A 19,743-nucleotide genomic window follows, 5' to 3' on the forward strand; every position below is an offset into this window, starting at 1 on the left:
TTTTTAGGAGGGTACGTGTTGACCAATTCGGGTACGAGTTGACTAGTGGGGGTACGAGTTGACCAAAAATCGGGTACGAGTTGACCAAATCGGGTACGAGTTGACCGAAGGTACGAGTTGACTAAGGTACGAGTTGACTAGCTCCCCTGATCGATAACTCTCTGAAACATGTTGCAGCATATTCAGATTTGGCCAGATATAACACCTGGGTTCATTTATTATCGCCAAGCAGGTTGTTGTCAGCCTGACAGGGGAGTGTGCTTTATGACCACAGAACAGTTAACACTAATTAGTTCTGCTGATAAGCCGATGGCTAAAATCTAGCCGTCCTGGGAGTAACTGAGTGCGACTGTTATCTACTTTGCGGTGTGCGACTGTTATCTACTTTGCGGTGTGATGACAGAAGCTACAAAAATATCTTTGTATGGCGTTAGCTGTATACGCCAGCTTTTCACCTTAGCCTGACCTTTGTTAGCGTCCAATAGAATTCAAATAAAACTTTCCGCGGCCAAGTACAGATGAATACACTTCATTGACTGCATTGGCTGATTTGATAATACCACTAGAACATTGGAAACATGTCCGCGTCTTTGTAACACTGTTTTACTGCGTGTTCAGCATGAAACAGTTTTATCTCTAATAAAAAGGCTTAGTAGATAGAACAGTTTTACACTCAATCTCGACATCAATACAGTTTGTGCGTGCACCTTTTATTTTCAGAGGATTTTCAGCGCGAGAACGTTGTGTACTTAAAGGCCATGTTCTCATATTTAGTACTGACTTCCATATTCCTGCCAACATGTTATATGTAAAAGTATAAAGAGCAGTGGAAGCGATGCCTCACTTTAATGCATTGCATTTCAACCCGCGAGGTATAAGGGGTCAGTTCGCGGTTAGTGTGTTTGAATGTCATAGTTTATATACAGGTCAGACCTTATGTGCTGTTCGGAGTTCGCGGTCAGTAACATAATAGTTATATAATAAAGACGCTATAGCGTGAACTAGGTGAACTTGAATTTTCTTTACCACCAGAAAGATGTGAAATGAAGATATCCAGCGATATTATTTTATGGCATGTCAATAATAGATTCTTAATGTGTTTTCAACAATACCATGATAAATATTATTTTTAATTAATTAACAAGAATTTTTCCATAATATTTACTAATGTATTATTGCAGCATATTGACTAATGTATTAAGTATGAGCGCGATGATTCTCGATACTGTTAATAATCGAATCAAATACACGTAGCAATGCCCGATAAACCACTCAAACAGGTTTTTTCGAAGAGCGCGCGTATACATATTTATAATATGTACGGAGACTTCGCGTGTAGCCGGTTGACTTTGGTTTTCTGTTTTGTATCTATAGGTTTATGACCAGCAATATGTAATAATGTAAAATAAGCCGCGAAAACTCCGCGTAACATCCCGTACTGCGTTTGATGCAGCTAAAACCTGCACAGAAAAAGATATTAGCTATCCTTTATCTCATTCATTTAAATCTTTACCTTCCATAAACTCCAACCACAATCAACGCCGTATATCTTTTTTAAAGATATTTCTTGTTTGTTTTAGCCTCACTTTAAAGCATTGCATTTCAACCCGCGAGGTTTCGGGTCAATGCGCGGACATTCAGAGTTTATATACAGGTCATCACTGGAGTTTGCGGCCAGTAAAATAATCGTTATATAATAAAGACGCTATCCGTGAACTAGGTGACCTGGAATTTCCTTTAGACCAGAAATATGTTAAATGAAGATATTCAGCAATATAATTATGGTATGTCAATAATAGATTCTTAATGTGTTTTCAACAATACATGATAAATATTATTTTTGATAAATTTAACAATAATTATTCCACCATATTGCCTAATGTACTAAAGTGATATTATGAGCATGTAACAGTTTATAGGTGTCTATCGCAACCGTTGATTATTTTTGATGTTTCTACTTCATATACACTTATATTAATTAATGCAGCATCAACATACTAAAACAATATACCAGAAAGAGAAAAATAATGCATTTGAATATCAACCGTACTTTCGTTTGACAACTGATCATGCGTTTACGAGTTGAACCTAAATTTAGTTTTAGTGCAGATTTGTTCATACGACACAAAGACACAATATTGTTTTACGGATCATTTCGGCTTACAGGATTGGGTGGGTCACGTAAGAGTATCGAATATAAAATATATTTTTATAAACAACTGGTAGCAAGGTGAGTTGCAGATAATTGATCAGTAACCACATTTTAACTAACTATTTTGACCTGTTAATTCTTTTCAGCTCAATTCAACAGTGCAAAATGCCCATAATATCCCTTTAAGCATGAGCACGATAATTCTCGATACTGTTAAAGGGATCTTTTCACGCTTTGGTAAATTGACAAAATTGAAAAAAAGTTGCTTCAGATTCGTAAGTTTTCGTTTTAGTTATGATATTTGTGAGGAAACAGTAATACTGAACATAAACCATGCTCTAATATAGCCATTATATGCATCTTTTGACGATTTTAAAACCTAAAAATTATAAAGCGTTGCAACGCGAAACGATTGAATAATTTGGAGAGTTCTGTTTTTGTCGTTAAATTTTGTGAAACTACGAAGATTGCTTATATAAGGTATAAAATACGTCAAGAATGTGTACTCGGCGGAATAGCTCAGTAGGCTAAAGCGTTTTTACTTCAGGACTCTGGCAGGACTCCAGGGGTCACTGGTTCGAAACCTGCTCCGGGCAATGTTCTTTTCCTTTTTTTTAATTTTTTTTTCTTGTTTTTTTTACTGGACCTTTTACGATCCAATGTTTACATTTATCAATATAAAGCATTTAATGAATAAGTTAAAAAAAATGCCAAAATCTGTGAAAAGGCCCCTTTAATAATCGAATCAAATAGCAATGCCCGACAAACCACTAAAACAGGTTTGTTCGAAGAACGCGCCTATAAATACGGATACTTCTCGTGTGGCCGGTTGACTCATATGTTTAAATTTCACTTCCATTCTTCTTTTGGTTTTCTGTTTTGTATCTATAGGTTTATGACCAGCAATATGTTATAAAGTAAAATAGGCCGCGAAAACTATTTACGCCGTATATCTTTTTTAAAGATATTTCTTGTTTATAATCTGTTCAATGTCCGATCGATATTTGGCGAGCTGCTTATCTCTGTTATCTGTACGTCTCCGTTGCAAGCTTAGTGGGCAAGTAGGTCATGGACTTCTTCTTCATTATTTTTTATCGAGTGCCTCATGTTTATCAACCATTTGGTTTATCAATGTGACGCCATGCGCACTTTTGCGCATGCGCATATAGGGCCGCCCGCATATAGAACCAAAACAACCCGTCTAATCCATGGAAACGGCGGCCCCATGGAAACCCCCCCCCCCCGACCTCACTAAATCCACTCAGAGTTGTCTCCCTTAAAATAATGTCGATGTGGTGAAATTCGATCCTAAAATACAGCGTAGCTAGTGATCTGGATAGGGTAGATAATGCCCACGTAGTAGTGACCTAATTATCATTTGTTCGAAATTGACAGTTCTGGGACTGACTATTTAATAATGAATTATCGCTATAGACTACAATACCAGGCTGGACTTAGTAGTGGACAGACACGACGTTCAGGTAAAAATAAAATAGTTACGAGCATTTTATTATTTGTGTCAAAATTTTGTGATCAAATTTTGATCTTACGCGAGGATGACCAAATGAAAAAAAAATAATTAAGGCTCCTTTTTAACATAATCAAATTGAATCGAGCACAAATGGATTATTATGTTGAAAACTATGAAACGTGGATTTCGGATTCGTACATAACTTGTGTAAAATTCGTCGAGAATATTTTATTAATATTTTGATAATTAAACGTTTTATAATTATTACTTAGAGAAGTTAGAGCTTATTTTAAGTTTTATTTAGCAGCTTGTGGTTGATGGGCGTGCATTTATTTTCGTTCCATTTTGTGAACTTCAAAGAGTCTGCTGGGCACTGATTCATTCAGGAATGTGAATATAATAGTTCTAGAAATGGGGTGCAAATTGCAGCAATACAGTCGATGGGTGTATAACGGATAGCTTAGGACTTTGAGTCTCATTTCAACGTAAGCACCATGCATTCAGTAATTAAACCATTAAACCTAGATAGACACATGTCTTTTCTATTGAAACATGCCAGCGTTTTTAAATTTTCGAAAAAAGTTATTTGTTTACAGCGCGAATTTCATGGTACACTGATTCAGCCATTACCGGATGGCTTAGGCTAATACGCCTTAGGTCTTTTTCGGATTACATTTGTATTGTGTTATTTCTTGAAATTTGACACAGCATTTGAAAAAATAATTGCAATATATGTACATTTCCAGAAAATAAATTCATTTCTGCGTTTAATAAGACCAAGTTCATGAAATCGCTGCACAATTGATGAAGTAATGGCTGTTCAAAGCGTAGTCCAAAGTTTTGACGCTCTTAAATATAAAGCTACTTTTTATATGGGTAATATTTGGAGCCAACTAATTGAGCCCATATAAAAAGTATCTCTAAATTCTTTGCGCGTCTTTATAAATGAGACTATTCAAAGCGATGCACCATATATTCGGGTCATTTTGAGTTGAATACCATGTTATATATATAGATTTGATAGTGAAAAATATGTTTTCAGATAAATTGATTTTTCGTTATAATTTGATTATTTTTCATCAAAAATGATGTTTTCACTATATCATAGCATAGCCACACGCTAACCACATGTGTATTGGACAACTTCAATTGAGTTTATGTTTATTTTGAGACAATCCCCAAATTCCTGAATATGGGTTATCACATGTCCGTTATTCACTAAATCCAGAGTTGCAGCTTTCATGCTTATTTTATATGGTACGCATCAATTTGATTTCTGAGCAATCTTACTTTTGTAAAGGACACATTATACTAAACTATTACATCAATGAACATAATGTTTACCAAACAAAATCTGCAAAATTCAAGAAACCATTCGTCTGCACCTTTCCTGTCGTCACAAAAACGGTGCGTACATAACATGACCTTGTTTTGCTTTCGAAAAAAGAAACAGTTGTAAACATTGAAACACGTCAACAAAAACATGAATCGACTTAACAATGATAGGCTTTTTGTATTCAATTCATAGAAAACTATAAATCTTAACATAAATAAAAGTATTTTGTAAAAAACGTTTAACCTATCCGTTACTCACTAAAATCCGCTATACACCAATTGACTGTATAACTTCAATTTGTGGAAAATGATGTTAACCCTTTGCATGCTGGGAAATTTGTCGTCTGCTAAAATGTCGTCTGCTGAATTTCTAAAATTAGCATTTTCTTCGATTTTTTTCAAAGAATATTATCAGAATAGCAAACAGTTTGGATCCTGATGAGACGCCACGTTCTGTGACGTCTCATCTGGATTCAAACTGTTTGCAAAGGCCTTCAAAATTCGGTTCCCGCACTGAAAGGGTTAATTTAAAACAAACAAAAAACTAATTTAAGTAGGACGGTGATAACATTCATTTTGTGCTTTTAATATTTTTGTTATACCATACAGAGTAAAATTATTGTGTGATATAATTTTACATGTCAGACTAACACGTCATTAGGAAATGGTGTTTGAATGAATAATAACTTAGGTAAGAATTCTGTAATCAGAGAATTTATAAATATGGGAATAACGCAGAATTATCGGAGTTTTAAAATGGATATTACATCCATCAGCCATCGAGTCGTTGACACCTGGAACTCGTTACCAAACAGCGTCATTTCAGCTAGATCAATAAAGTCATTTGATGCAAGATTTGATAAATACTGGAAAAACCAAGAATTGTTTGCAACGTTTCTGTAACGTTGCACGCGAAACCTCGGTCGAACGTTTGAGAAGGATGTTGCAACAACGTTGCTTCTAGGTAATTATGCACTATTTTAGGGTCTGCAGGTTTTTCTGCAGTTTTCTTCCTTGAATTCAGCATTGCCGCTATTTTTTTATGCACCCTTTCGAAGAAGAGGGGGTATATTGCTTTGCTCATGTCGGTCCGTCCACCAGGTGGTTGTCGGATGATAACTCAAGAACGCTTGGGCCTAGGATCATGAAACTTCATAGGCAATAAGCAATAGCCTTGATACTTTAGAAGTAAAGTGGATGGAAACACAAAATTTAACCATATGTTCAAAGTTACTAAGTCAAAAAAGGGCCATAATTCCGTAAAAATGACAACCAGAGTTATGCAACTTGTGCTTTTACTGTTCCCTTATGATAGTTTGCAATGTTCCAAGTATGAAAGCAATATCTATGATACTTTAGGGGTAAAGTGGACCAAAACACAAAACTTAACCAAATTTTCAATTTTCTAAGTATAAAGGGTCCATAATTCTGTCCAAATGCCAGTCAGAGTTACATAACTTTGCCTGCACAGTCCCCTTATGATAGTTAATAAGTGTTGCAAGTATGAAAGCAATAGCTTTGATACTGTAGGAATAAAGTGGACCTAAACACAAAACTCAACCAAATTTTCAATTTTTTAAGTATAAAAAGGGCACATTATTCTGTCAAAATGCCAGTCAGAGATACATAACTTTGCCTGCACAGTCCCCTTATGATGTTAATAAGTGTTGCAAGTATGAAAGCAATAGCTTTGATACTTAAGGAATAAAATGGACCTAAACACAAAACTTAATCAAAATTTTCAATTTTCTAAGTATAAAAAGGGCACATAATTCTGTCAAAATGCAAGCCAGAGCTATCTTACTTTGCCTGCCCAGTCCAGTCATGATAGTAAGTAAGTGTACCAAGTTTGAATGCAATAGCATTGATACTTATTGAAAAAAGTGGACCTAAACGCAAAACTTAACCGGACGCCGACGCTGACGCCAAGGTGATGACAATAGCTTATATTTTTTTTTCAAAAAATAGATGAACTAAAAAAGAAGTATTACCAGAAAATCGGGTTCAAACGTTATTTCTTTCAAGACAGGTTGGTGGAAAACGTCTTCCGACGAAACTGAAAAACATCTAAAACAAAAAGAAAGTGACTTCTTGTATAATTTGAAGCACTATTAATTTTTATACGATTATGTGTTGAGATCTGAAAGAGTAAAGAAAACTATCTTTTAAAATCATACAACTTCTATTAGTTTTAATTTCAATCATTTCATATTACATGTTCGGTGATTGTTATGAATATTTGGCACAACTGATCGATGGTTTCCAGTCAACTCGTACCTAAGTCAACTCGTACCCTAGTCAATTCGTACCCGATTTGGTCAACTCGTACTTTAGTCATTTTTCAGATTGGTCAACTCGTACCTTTTTAATATTTTTTCTTTATGGAAACAAATTGCGATGGGTGTTTGCAGCATAAGATGTTTTTTTTATGTTAAGTGCAGGTACGAGTTGACCAAATAAAGTTATATTTTGGCATAGACTAATATAACTTGTATGTTTTTTTTTACCAGGGTACGATATGACTTATTAAAGTAATTACCTAAGTATATATATATATATATATATATATATATATATATATATATATATATATATATATATATATATATATATATATATATATATATATATATATATATATATATATATTATTCTTATTTTTATGTCCAATATACAAAGATGATATTATCTAAGAAATATATAGAAATCATATAGAAAATAAGAAACAAACTATTGTCATAACATCAAAGAAGCAGTAAAATATAATAATATTTCTCCATCTTGTACATAGTAAAGAAATACAAAGAAGGAATCTGCGGATGATATATACAAATTTCCTGAACTAACAATGACATCGACAAATTTCACTGACAACACGGCTTTAATTGCTTAAAATATAGTCCGTAATACAATTGTTGCGTTATAACTCGTATACAGATAACTCTATTGATAGTTCTGTGTTCTTTATTCAGTTCTTTACATAATGTTTCAAAGTCCAATACATCCAAGTCCAAAAGTTAATCAACAATATATTACAAAATCCGTTCAAATCCATCCGTATGAAATTCTAATTAAATAATGTATTGAATTAATACATCAAGCAAAGATACGCTTACTCTAACGTACATTTAGTCGTGTTAATATGTCAATTGCGGAAGAGAAACCTATCACCGAAGACGTAATTTATCATATATATCGGTCATTTTGGTTTGCTTATACAATAAATGGTCTTTTTAATTGAAAAGGCAGACGAAATCGATTAAGGTTATAATATAAATTGACGTTTTATCTCTCCATTTGGAGACCGTTAACATAATTTTCGAAATTGGCCTTTAAGTTGCGCTGCTTAACATTTTAATATTTATATAATTAAATAATAATAATCTTATACCTTAATGTATTTATTATAATTGAACATTTTCCTTGAGGCCGATTTCTACACAATTTAAAATATACCGCTCTGTTTCATTTACCCTTATTGTATACCTTGTATACTTGGGTGAAAATAAAGAGTTGTTCTGTTCATTTACATAATTTATGTTTATTTACTTAATCATACGCTAATAATAATATTAAAGATAATTTCTAAAAAAATAAATAATAACAGTTCTGTTTTATAAACATGATTTATGCATGCATCAATATTTAGTTTACTCTTTAGGATAATAGTTTCAACTTAATAATCATATTCTACATAACTAATTTCTATATGATTTCGTAATTGTTCTCAATGTTAACTATATTAGGTTAATACGACACTCAATCAATCAATTAACACAGACCGTTATCTCTTTAATATCTTAATTAATCGACAACGATCAATAAAGGCCAGTTGCTACTTCACTCAGCGCAATACACGCGAGAATTATTGGAAGTTTATCAGTTTAGTAAATTGAATATTGATGATGTTTTTATTGAGATTTAATGATGTTTATATGAATTTTAAATTTATTTGCCTATGCAGGGATCGACAAGATTACAATAAATTAGATAATCCGACAGACGGTGGTTATGTTTTGGATTTACTCATAAAAAAGTGAGAAAAACAAACTCCTTTAACTTCAAAGTGGATCATACCTTTAATTGGTTAAGTCATCATGCGGTGTGTTACATATTGTCAAGAAATATGTTAAAGGGACATTACTGCGTTACACTAAATACTAGATCCCATAAGAGTTATCTCTACTGTTAATCTTGTGTTTATATGAATATGCTTAATAGTTTGTTGCACACCTGTAGTTTGGATATGAATGAATAAACATGTAACCATATACGCCTTACGTTATATTAATAACACCGGCTAGACTACAACACGGTGTTTACAATCAAACATTTCATCAAAGAAAATGCCGACAACTACCGCGCGTGTCATTTGAGATGCACGACAAACTAATTGTTCAACAAATCGCCGACGGTCCTGTTGTCATAAAGGTGTTATTAGTCAACATTTTATCAAACAAAACGCCGACAAACACGTCCTTTATAATTATACACGTGTGAAAAAATATTTTTTAGGAGGGTACGTGTTGACCAATTCGGGTACGAGTTGACTAGTGGGGGTACGAGTTGACCAAAAATCGGGTACGAGTTGACCAAATCGGGTACGAGTTGACCGAAGGTACGAGTTGACTAAGGTACGAGTTGACTAGCTCCCCTGATCGATAACTCTCTGAAACATGTTGCAGCATATTCAGATTTGGCCAGATATAACACCTGGGTTCATTTATTATCGCCAAGCAGGCTGTTGTCAGCCTGACAGGGGAGTGTGCTTTATGACCACAGAACAGTTAACACTAATTAGTTCTGCTGATAAGCCGATGGCTAAAATCTAGCCGTCCTGGGAGTAACTGAGTGCGACTGTTATCTACTTTGCGGTGTGCGACTGTTATCTACTTTGCGGTGTGATGACAGAAGCTACAAAAATATCTTTGTATGGCGTTAGCTGTATACGCCAGCTTTTCACCTTAGCCTGACCTTTGTTAGCGTCCAATAGAATTCAAATAAAACTTTCCGCGGCCAAGTACAGATGAATACACTTCATTGACTGCATTGGCTGATTTGATAATACCACTAGAACATTGGAAACATGTCCGCGTCTTTGTAACACTGTTTTACTGCGTGTTCAGCATGAAACAGTTTTATCTCTAATAAAAAGGCTTAGTAGATAGAACAGTTTTACACTCAATCTCGACATCAATACAGTTTGTGCGTGCACCTTTTATTTTCAGAGGATTTTCAGCGCGAGAACGTTGTGTACTTAAAGGCCATGTTCTCATATTTAGTACTGACTTCCATATTCCTGCCAACATGTTATATGTAAAAGTATAAAGAGCAGTGGAAGCGATGCCTCACTTTAATGCATTGCATTTCAACCCGCGATGTATAAGGGGTCAGTTCGCGGTAAGTGTGTTTGAATGTCATAGTTTATATACAGGTCAGACCTTATGTGCTGTTCGGAGTTCGCGGTCAGTAACATAATAGTTATATAATAAAGACGCTATAGCGTGAACTAGGTGAACTTGAATTTTCTTTACCACCAGAAAGATGTGAAATGAAGATATCCAGCGATATTATTTTATGGCATGTCAATAATAGATTCTTAATGTGTTTTCAACAATACCATGATAAATATTATTTTTAATTAATTAACAAGAATTTTTCCATAATATTAACTAATGTATTATTGCAGCATATTGACTAATGTATTAAGTATGAGCGCGATGATTCTCGATACTGTTAATAATCGAATCAAATACACGTAGCAATGCCCGATAAACCACTCAAACAGGTTTTTTCGAAGAGCGCGCGTATACATATTTATAATATGTACGGAGACTTCGCGTGTAGCCGGTTGACTTTGGTTTTCTGTTTTGTATCTATAGGTTTATGACCAGCAATATGTAATAATGTAAAATAAGCCGCGAAAACTCCGCGTAACATCCCGTACTGCGTTTGATGCAGCTAAAACCTGCACAGAAAAAGATATTAGCTATCCTTTATCTCATTCATTTAAATCTTTACCTTCCATAAACTCCAACCACAATCAACGCCGTATATCTTTTTTAAAGATATTTCTTGTTTGTTTTAGCCTCACTTTAAAGCATTGCATTTCAACCCGCGAGGTTTCGGGTCAATGCGCGGACATTCAGAGTTTATATACAGGTCATCACTGGAGTTTGCGGCCAGTAAAATAATCGTTATATAATAAAGACGCTATCCGTGAACTAGGTGACCTGGAATTTCCTTTAGACCAGAAATATGTTAAATGAAGATATTCAGCAATATAATTATGGTATGTCAATAATAGATTCTTAATGTGTTTTCAACAATACATGATAAATATTATTTTTGATAAATTTAACAATAATTATTCCACCATATTGCCTAATGTACTAAAGTGATATTATGAGCATGTAACAGTTTATAGGTGTCTATCGCAACCGTTGATTATTTTTGATGTTTCTACTTCATATACACTTATATTAATTAATGCAGCATCAACATACTAAAACAATATACCAGAAAGAGAAAAATAATGCATTTGAATATCAACCGTACTTTCGTTTGACAACTGATCATGCGTTTACGAGTTGAACCTAAATTTAGTTTTAGTGCAGATTTGTTCATACGACACAAAGACACAATATTGTTTTACGGATCATTTCGGCTTACAGGATTGGGTGGGTCACGTAAGAGTATCGAATATAAAATATATTTTTATAAACAACTGGTAGCAAGGTGAGTTGCAGATAATTGATCAGTAACCACATTTTAACTAACTATTTTGACCTGTTAATTCTTTTCAGCTCAATTCAACAGTGCAAAATGCCCATAATATCCCTTTAAGCATGAGCACGATAATTCTCGATACTGTTAAAGGGATCTTTTCACGCTTTGGTAAATTGACAAAATTGAAAAAAAGTTGTTTCAGATTCGTAAGTTTTCGTTTTAGTTATGATATTTGTGAGGAAACAGTAATACTGAACATAAACCATGCTCTAATATAGCCATTATATGCATCTTTTGACGATTTTAAAACCTAAAAATTATAAAGCGTTGCAACGCGAAACGATTGAATACTTTGGAGAGTTCTGTTTTTGTCGTTAAATTTTGTGAAACTACGAAGATTGCTTATATAAGGTATAAAATACGTCAAGAATGTGTACTCGGCGAAATAGCTCAGTAGGCTAAAGCGTTTTTACTTCAGGACTCTGGCAGGACTCCAGGGGTCACTGGTTCGAAACCTGCTCCGGGCAATGTTCTTTTCCTTTTTTTTTAATTTTTTTTCTTGTTTTTTTACTGGACCTTTTACGATCCAATGTTTACATTTATCAATATAAAGCATTTAATGAATAAGTTAAAAAAATGCCAAAATCTGTGAAAAGGCCCCTTTAATAATCGAATCAAATAGCAATGCCCGACAAACCACTAAAACAGGTTTGTTCGAAGAACGCGCCTATAAATACGGATACTTCTCGTGTGGCCGGTTGACTCATATGTTTAAATTTCACTTCCATTCTTCTTTTGGTTTTCTGTTTTGTATATAGGTTTATGACCAGCAATATGTTATAAAGTAAAATAGGCCGCGAAAACTATTTACGCCGTATATCTTTTTTAAAGATATTTCTTGTTTATAATCTGTTCAATGTCCGATCGATATTTGGCGAGCTGCTTATCTCTGTTATCTGTACGTCTCCGTTGCAAGCTTAGTGGGCAAGTAGGTCATGGACTTCTTCTTCATTATTTTTTATCGAGTGCGTCATGTTTATCAACCATTTGGTTTATCAATGTGACGTCATGCGCACTTTTGCGCATGCGCATATAGGGCCGCCCGCATATAGAACCAAAACAAACCGTCTAATCCATGGAAACGGGGTTGATGTTATGTGCAGACGTGCATAACATATCGTATAGAGCAGACTGTCATTGAGTGTATATCCCAGTGTGTATGCGTCATCAGAAATTGAGTATTTTAAGTTTTTATGCAGGTGTATTCTCCGGAACAGATCTATATAGATGCCGACTACAACTATTAATTGTATGAATTTGATTTAATTAACGTTAAATAAACATTATTTGTCTGCTTATGGTATGATGTTTATTTAATAAACTATATTTATAATTTTATATACATCCGTACAATCTTCAGATGTTTCAATATGTTTTTAAATTGCAATTGATAACAAATGAAGCCCTATAATCTCACCCAGTTGACATTCCCGTATTCTTATACGGTCTCTATGCTATATTAAAAGATATTATTAAACTAATGCTTATACGGGCTTTATTCCATTAAATGCGATATGAACACCTTATTTACGTCTAAACAATCTAAGAAGATTCTTTGAATTATATGTGGTTGATTTCGACGGAAAACTATTGCAGCCCTATCAATCTGCATGTGTTCCGACAGCATTGAAGATTTATAAGTGTTTATCCCGTATGCTATAATCTCTTAATTGCATTTAAAACGTAGTGAGTCCCTAATCATCAGCGTCCAGGTCCAAAGTCTGAGCAGGTTCCGATTTTGGTTTCATGCGACGGATAACTACTGAAGCCCGAACAATCTGCATGCGTCCGATAAACTTTACAAGGCATATCTCAGGTTTTTATATGTGATTGGTTTGCGAAAGAAAAATAATAAAGCCCTATAAATCTGCTGGCGTTTCGACAACATTCACATGGCATTTCTAAGATTCTTATAAAGTTTACTTGCGACGGACAACCAATGAAACCCTATAAATCTGCATGCGTTTCAACGCATCCTATCAGATTCTTTTATGGATCTAATTTCAACGGGGAACTTGTGATACCCTATTAATCCTTATGCATTGCATGCCAACAACCTTCACAGTGTATTTCACAGGTTTTTATATGGATTTTAAATTTGACGGAAAACTAATAAGTCCTATTAATCTGCATGCGTTACGACAGCACTCGGAGGGCGCGTATACGGTTACAATCGGGGATTGTATGGGATTTTTCCATATACATTTGCGCTCAGTCGACACGAACATCTTAATTTATGGCATTAAATAAGTAATGCAATCCTTATCCATATGCATTCTTATACTGCTTTAATTGCGACTAAAGTATTTTTATTTTAATTAAAATCGCGATCCATGTAATGGAAATTAAACATGCAAGAGTAAGTGTAAAATGTATTCAGTTGTGACGTAAAACGGTCCGTGAACAACCTTAGTTTGATGGTATACGCACGATGTAATCGTTGTCTATACGCAGATTAATAGACGTCCATAAGTTCCACAATGCTTTTTAATACGTCTCAAGCCATGCGAACATTGTATGGACGCAGATAAATATAATGTCATTAGTTATTTAATACAATTACTTGCGAATAAGCCACCTTAATATATCGACTTGATGCACATTGATAAGGTTCCTTTAGCTTTGTAATGCAAGTAAGACCGTATATATGCGCATTTGAATGTTAACTGGATGCAGATCAACAGATACTCATCATTATTAAACCTGAATGTGGCAGAGTCCCGGTCAACCCCGAACAAGCTACGGTTTATCCCGGTGAAGCCCCGGCAGCGCCCAGATTGTCGCCGGTAATGCCCAGGTGGAGCCCCGGTAAAAGCCGGCAGCGTTCCGGCAAAGCCTCGGTCTACCGTAACTCCGCCGAGACTCACCGGGGCTATCATGGCAACAGACCCTGGCAGAGCTACGGCAACGCCCCGGTTTAATCGCGGTCGTCGCCGGTAATGACCAGGCGGAGCCCCGATGTGCCGGTGGCGTCCCGGCAGAGCGCCGGTTTACCAATGAACCTGGCTATACCGGAACTCTGCCGGCATTCACCAGGGCTCCACCTGGGCACCACCGGCGACAACCGGGGCGTTGCTGTAGCTCTGCCGGAGTCTGTATGGGCCACGGTGGAGCAACGGTGCCGTCCGGGTTGTTCCCGGTGCCGTCCCGGTTGTTCCCGGTGCCGCGCCAATCGATGCCGGTCCTTCACGGTAACTACCGGTTCATCCCGCAGGTTAACATTTTAATACTTACCCGGTGGAGCGTGGAGCCCCAGTTGTCCCTGGTCGTCCCCGGTTCATCCCTGTCGTCCCCGGTTCATCCCGGTAGAGCCCCGGTTCATCCCGGTAGATCCCGGATCACGCGTCGGGGCTCCACCGGCATCATAGTGAGAGTGGGCCTTAAGACCGTATACGCGCATTTCAATGTACACAGATCAAAGGCAACTATCTCGTATAATCCAGAATTAAATCGTATAAGCACGATGTGAAAGTTATCTGGATACAGATTTATAGGTGCTCATTTGTTCCCCAACGCTATACCACGCGTATAAAACTTGCGAAGATCGTATAGAAGCATGTAAATAGAAGTTACACAATGCACTATAAATCTGTATTCAGAACTCAATCTGTTGTGCACGTCTACATCTAACGCTTACATGCAAATAGAAGTTACACAATCTGCACTATGTATTCAGAACTCAATCTTTTTTTATAACGCTATTATAAACCACAATTCTACGACACATTATTGACGCAGACGAATAGGGTTTCATCATAATCTGCACTAAAAATCTGCATTACAAATTCTAATAGTGCCGCAAAATATACACCTCCCGCTGTACATCACGTGATACACAATCTGCACAAAAAATCTGTTTTCTGAATTCAAACTGTTATGCGCGTATGCATATAACACTAACCTGGAAACGGCGGCCCAATGGAAACCCCCCCCCCCCCCGACCTCACTAAATCCACTCAGAGTTGTCTCCCTTAAAATAATGTCGATGTGGTGAAATTCGATCCTAAAATACAGCGTAGCTAGTGATCTGGATAGGGTAGATAATGCCCACGTAGTAGTGACCTAATTATCATTTGTTCGAAATTGACAGTTCTGGGACTGACTATTTAATAATGAATTATCGCTATAGACTACAATACCAGGCTGGACTTAGTAGTGGACAGACACGACGTTCAGGTAAAAATAAAATAGTTACGAGCATTTTATTATTTGTGTCAAAATTTTGTGATCAAATTTTGATCTTACGCGAGGATGACCAAATGAAAAAAAAATAATTAAGGCTCCTTTTTAACATAATCAAATTGAATCGAGCACAAATGGATTATTATGTTGAAAACTATGAAACGTGGATTTCGGATTCGTACATAACTTGTGTAAAATTCGTCGAGAATATTTTATTAATATTTTGATAATTAAACGTTTTATAATTATTACTTAGAGAAGTTAGAGCTTATTTTAAGTTTTATTTAGCAGCTTGTGGTTGATGGGCGTGCATTTATTTTCGTTCCATTTTGTGAACTTCAAAGAGTCTGCTGGGCACTGATTCATTCAGGAATGTGAATATAATAGTTCTAGAAATGGGGTGCAAATTGCAGCAATACAGTCGATGGGTGTATAACGGATAGCTTAGGACTTTGAGTCTCATTTCAACGTAAGCACCATGCATTCAGTAATTAAACCATTAAACCTAGATAGACACATGTCTTTTCTATTGAAACATGCCAGCGTTTTTAAATTTTCGAAAAAAGTTATTTGTTTACAGCGCGAATTTCATGGTACACTGATTCAGCCATTACCGGATGGCTTAGGCTAATACGCCTTAGGTCTTTCTCGGATTACATTTGTATTGTGTTATTTCTTGAAATTTGACACAGCATTTGAAAAAATAATTGCAATATATGTACATTTCCAGAAAATAAATTCATTTCTGCGTTTAATAAGACCAAGTTCATGAAATCGCTGCACAATTGATGAAGTAATGGCTGTTCAAAGCGTAGTCCAAAGTTTTGACGCTCTTAAATATAAAGCTACTTTTTATATGGGTAATATTTGGAGCCAACTAATTGAGCCCATATAAAAAGTATCTCTAAATTCTTTGCGCGTCTTTATAAATGAGACTATTCAAAGCGATGCACCATATATTCGGGTCATTTTGAGTTGAATACCATGTTATATATATAGATTTGATAGTGAAAAATATGTTTTCAGATAAATTGATTTTTCGTTATAATTTGATTATTTTTCATCAAAAATGATGTTTTCACTATATCATAGCATAGCCACACGCTAACCACATGTGTATTGGACAACTTCAATTGAGTTTATGTTTATTTTGAGACAATCCCCACATTCCTGAATATGGGTTATCACATGTCCGTTATTCACTAAATCCAGAGTTGCAGCTTTCATGCTTATTTTATATGGTACGCATCAATTTGATTTCTGAGCAATCTTACTTTTGTAAAGGACACATTATACTAAACTATTACATCAATGAACATAATGTTTACCAAACAAAATCTGCAAAATTCAAGAAACCATTCGTCTGCACCTTTCCTGTCGTCACAAAAACGGTGCGTACATAACATTATCTTGTTTTGCTTTCGAAAAAAGAAACAGTTGTAAACATTGAAACACGTCAACAAAAACATGAATCGACTTAACAATGATAGGCTTTTTGTATTCAATTCATAGAAAACTATAAATCTTAACATAAATAAAAGTATTTTGTAAAAAACGTTTAACCTATCCGTTACTCACTAAAATCCGCTATACACCAATTGACTGTATAACTTCAATTTGTGGAAAATGATGTTAACCCTCTGCATGCTGGGAAATTTGTCGTCTGCTAAAATGTCGTCTGCTGAAATTCTAAAATTAGCATTTTCTTCGATTTTTTTCAAAGAATATTATCAGAATAGCAAACAGTTTGGATCCTGATATACGCCACGTTCTGTGACGTCTCATCTGGATTCAAACTGTTTGCAAAGGCCTTCAAAATTCGGTTCCCGCACTGAAAGGGTTAATTTAAAACAAACAAAAAACTAATTTAAGTAGGACGGTGATAACATTCATTTTGTGCTTTTAATATTTTTGTTATACCATACAGAGTAAAATTATTGTGTGATATAATTTTACATGTCAGACTAACACGTCATTAGGAAATGGTGTTTGAATGAATAATAACTTAGGTAAGAATTCTGTAATCAGAGAATTTATAAATATGGGAATAACGCAGAATTATCGGAGTTTTAAAATGGATATTACATCCATCAGCCATCGAGTCGTTGACACCTGGAACTCGTTACCAAACAGCGTCATTTCAGCTAGATCAATAAAGTCATTTGATGCAAGATTTGATAAATACTGGAAAAACCAAGAATTGTTTGCAACGTTTCTGTAACGTTGCACGCGAAACCTCGGTCGAACGTTTGAGAAGGATGTTGCAACAACGTTGCTTCTAGGTAATTATGCACTATTTTAGGGTCTGCAGATTTTTCTGCAGTTTTCTTCCTTGAATTCAGCATTGCCGCTATTTTTTTATGCACCCTTTCGAAGAAGAGGGGGTATATTGCTTTGCTCATGTCGGTCCGTCCACCAGGTGGTTGTCGGATGATAACTCAAGAACGCTTGGGCCTAGGATCATGAAACTTCATAGGTACATTGATCATGACTCGCAGATGACCCCTATTGATTTTGAGGTATTAGGTCAAAGGTCAAGGTCACGGTGACCCGAAATAGTAAAATGGTTTTTGGATGATAACTCAAGAATGCATACACGGCCAACAGGGCGAACTCTGAACAATATAACTGAAGCAACTGGTCTGTAATCCTAAATCTCTAATTATCAGTCCAATGAAACATCATCCTTTGAGTAAAATAAAGTGGATCAGTAAAAATATTATCAGAATATGATTTTTTTTGTATATTTTGTATATTAAATATTGTGTTAATGTTTAATTTTGTTGATTAATATAAATATAAGCAGGACAGGGGAGGTAATACACTATTATATCTTTCTTATATACAGGGGAAACAAATGCAATAAGTTAAAATTTCATGTTTAATGAATAGAGAATATCACCCCCCAATTTTTTTAAACATCATCTAATAATAACCACACCAACCCCACATTAAACCCCCCTCTCACCCCCCCTACCCCCCACCCCCCACCCCCACCCCCCCCCATTTTTTTAAACATCTAATAAATAACCCCACCCCACATTATACCCCCCTCTCGCTCCCCCCCCACCCCCTACCCCCCCACCCCCAATTTTTTTAAACATCTAATAAATTACAACACCCCACATTATACCCCCCTACCCCCCCCCACCCCCCCAAATTTTTTTTTAACATCTAATAAATTACCCCACCCCACATTATTACCCCCCTCTCACCCCCTACCCCCCCCACCCCCTACCCCCCACCCCCACCCCCAATTTTTTTAAAACATCTTATAAATCACCACACCCCACATTATACCCCCCTCTCACTCCCCCCACCACTCTCCTCACCACCTCACCCTCCCCCACCCCCCAATTTTTTTTTTTAAAAACATCTAATAATTACCACAAACCCACATTATAAACCCCTTTCACTCCTCCTACCGACCCACCCCCACCCCCCCCCTCAATTTTTTTTTTTTTTAAAACATCTTGGGTTGTGGTAATTTATGAGATGTTTTAAAAAAAAAAAAATTTTTTTGGGGGGGGGGGTTTGGGGGTGATAGGGGGGTATAATGTGGGGTGTGGTAATTTATATATCCCCCTCTCACTCCCCCCTACCCTCCACCCCCCCCATCCCCCACCCACAATTTTTTTAAACATCTAACAAAATAACCCACATCCCACATTATTAACCCCTCTCACCCCCTACCCCCCACCCCCCCCCATTTTTTTTAAAACATCTTATAATTACCATACCCCACATTATACCCCCCTTTTCATCCCCCCGCCCCCCCCCCCCCCCTACCCCCACCCCCCCCCCCACCCCCACC

General features: G+C 36.0%; 1 protein-coding gene across 8 annotated transcripts in view; it reads left to right on the top strand.

Moving 5' to 3' along the window:
* Positions 1–3,422: 3,422 nt before the first annotated feature.
* The window catches only part of LOC127846366 (uncharacterized), a 79,182-nt gene continuing 62,861 nt past the window's right edge, over positions 3,423–19,743 (top strand). For 2 of the 8 annotated variants that reach the window (XM_052377570.1, XM_052377572.1), the window contains exons 1-2: positions 3,423–3,479; positions 15,771–15,923. The gene's annotated coding sequence lies outside the window, so the exon portion shown is untranslated. The other 6 variants (XM_052377571.1, XM_052377573.1, XM_052377575.1 and 3 more) reach the window with 3 other exon arrangements.

The sequence above is a fragment of the Dreissena polymorpha genome, chromosome 9 (genome assembly GCF_020536995.1).
Source record: "Dreissena polymorpha isolate Duluth1 chromosome 9, UMN_Dpol_1.0, whole genome shotgun sequence".
NCBI classification, from domain to species: domain Eukaryota; kingdom Metazoa; phylum Mollusca; class Bivalvia; order Myida; family Dreissenidae; genus Dreissena; species Dreissena polymorpha.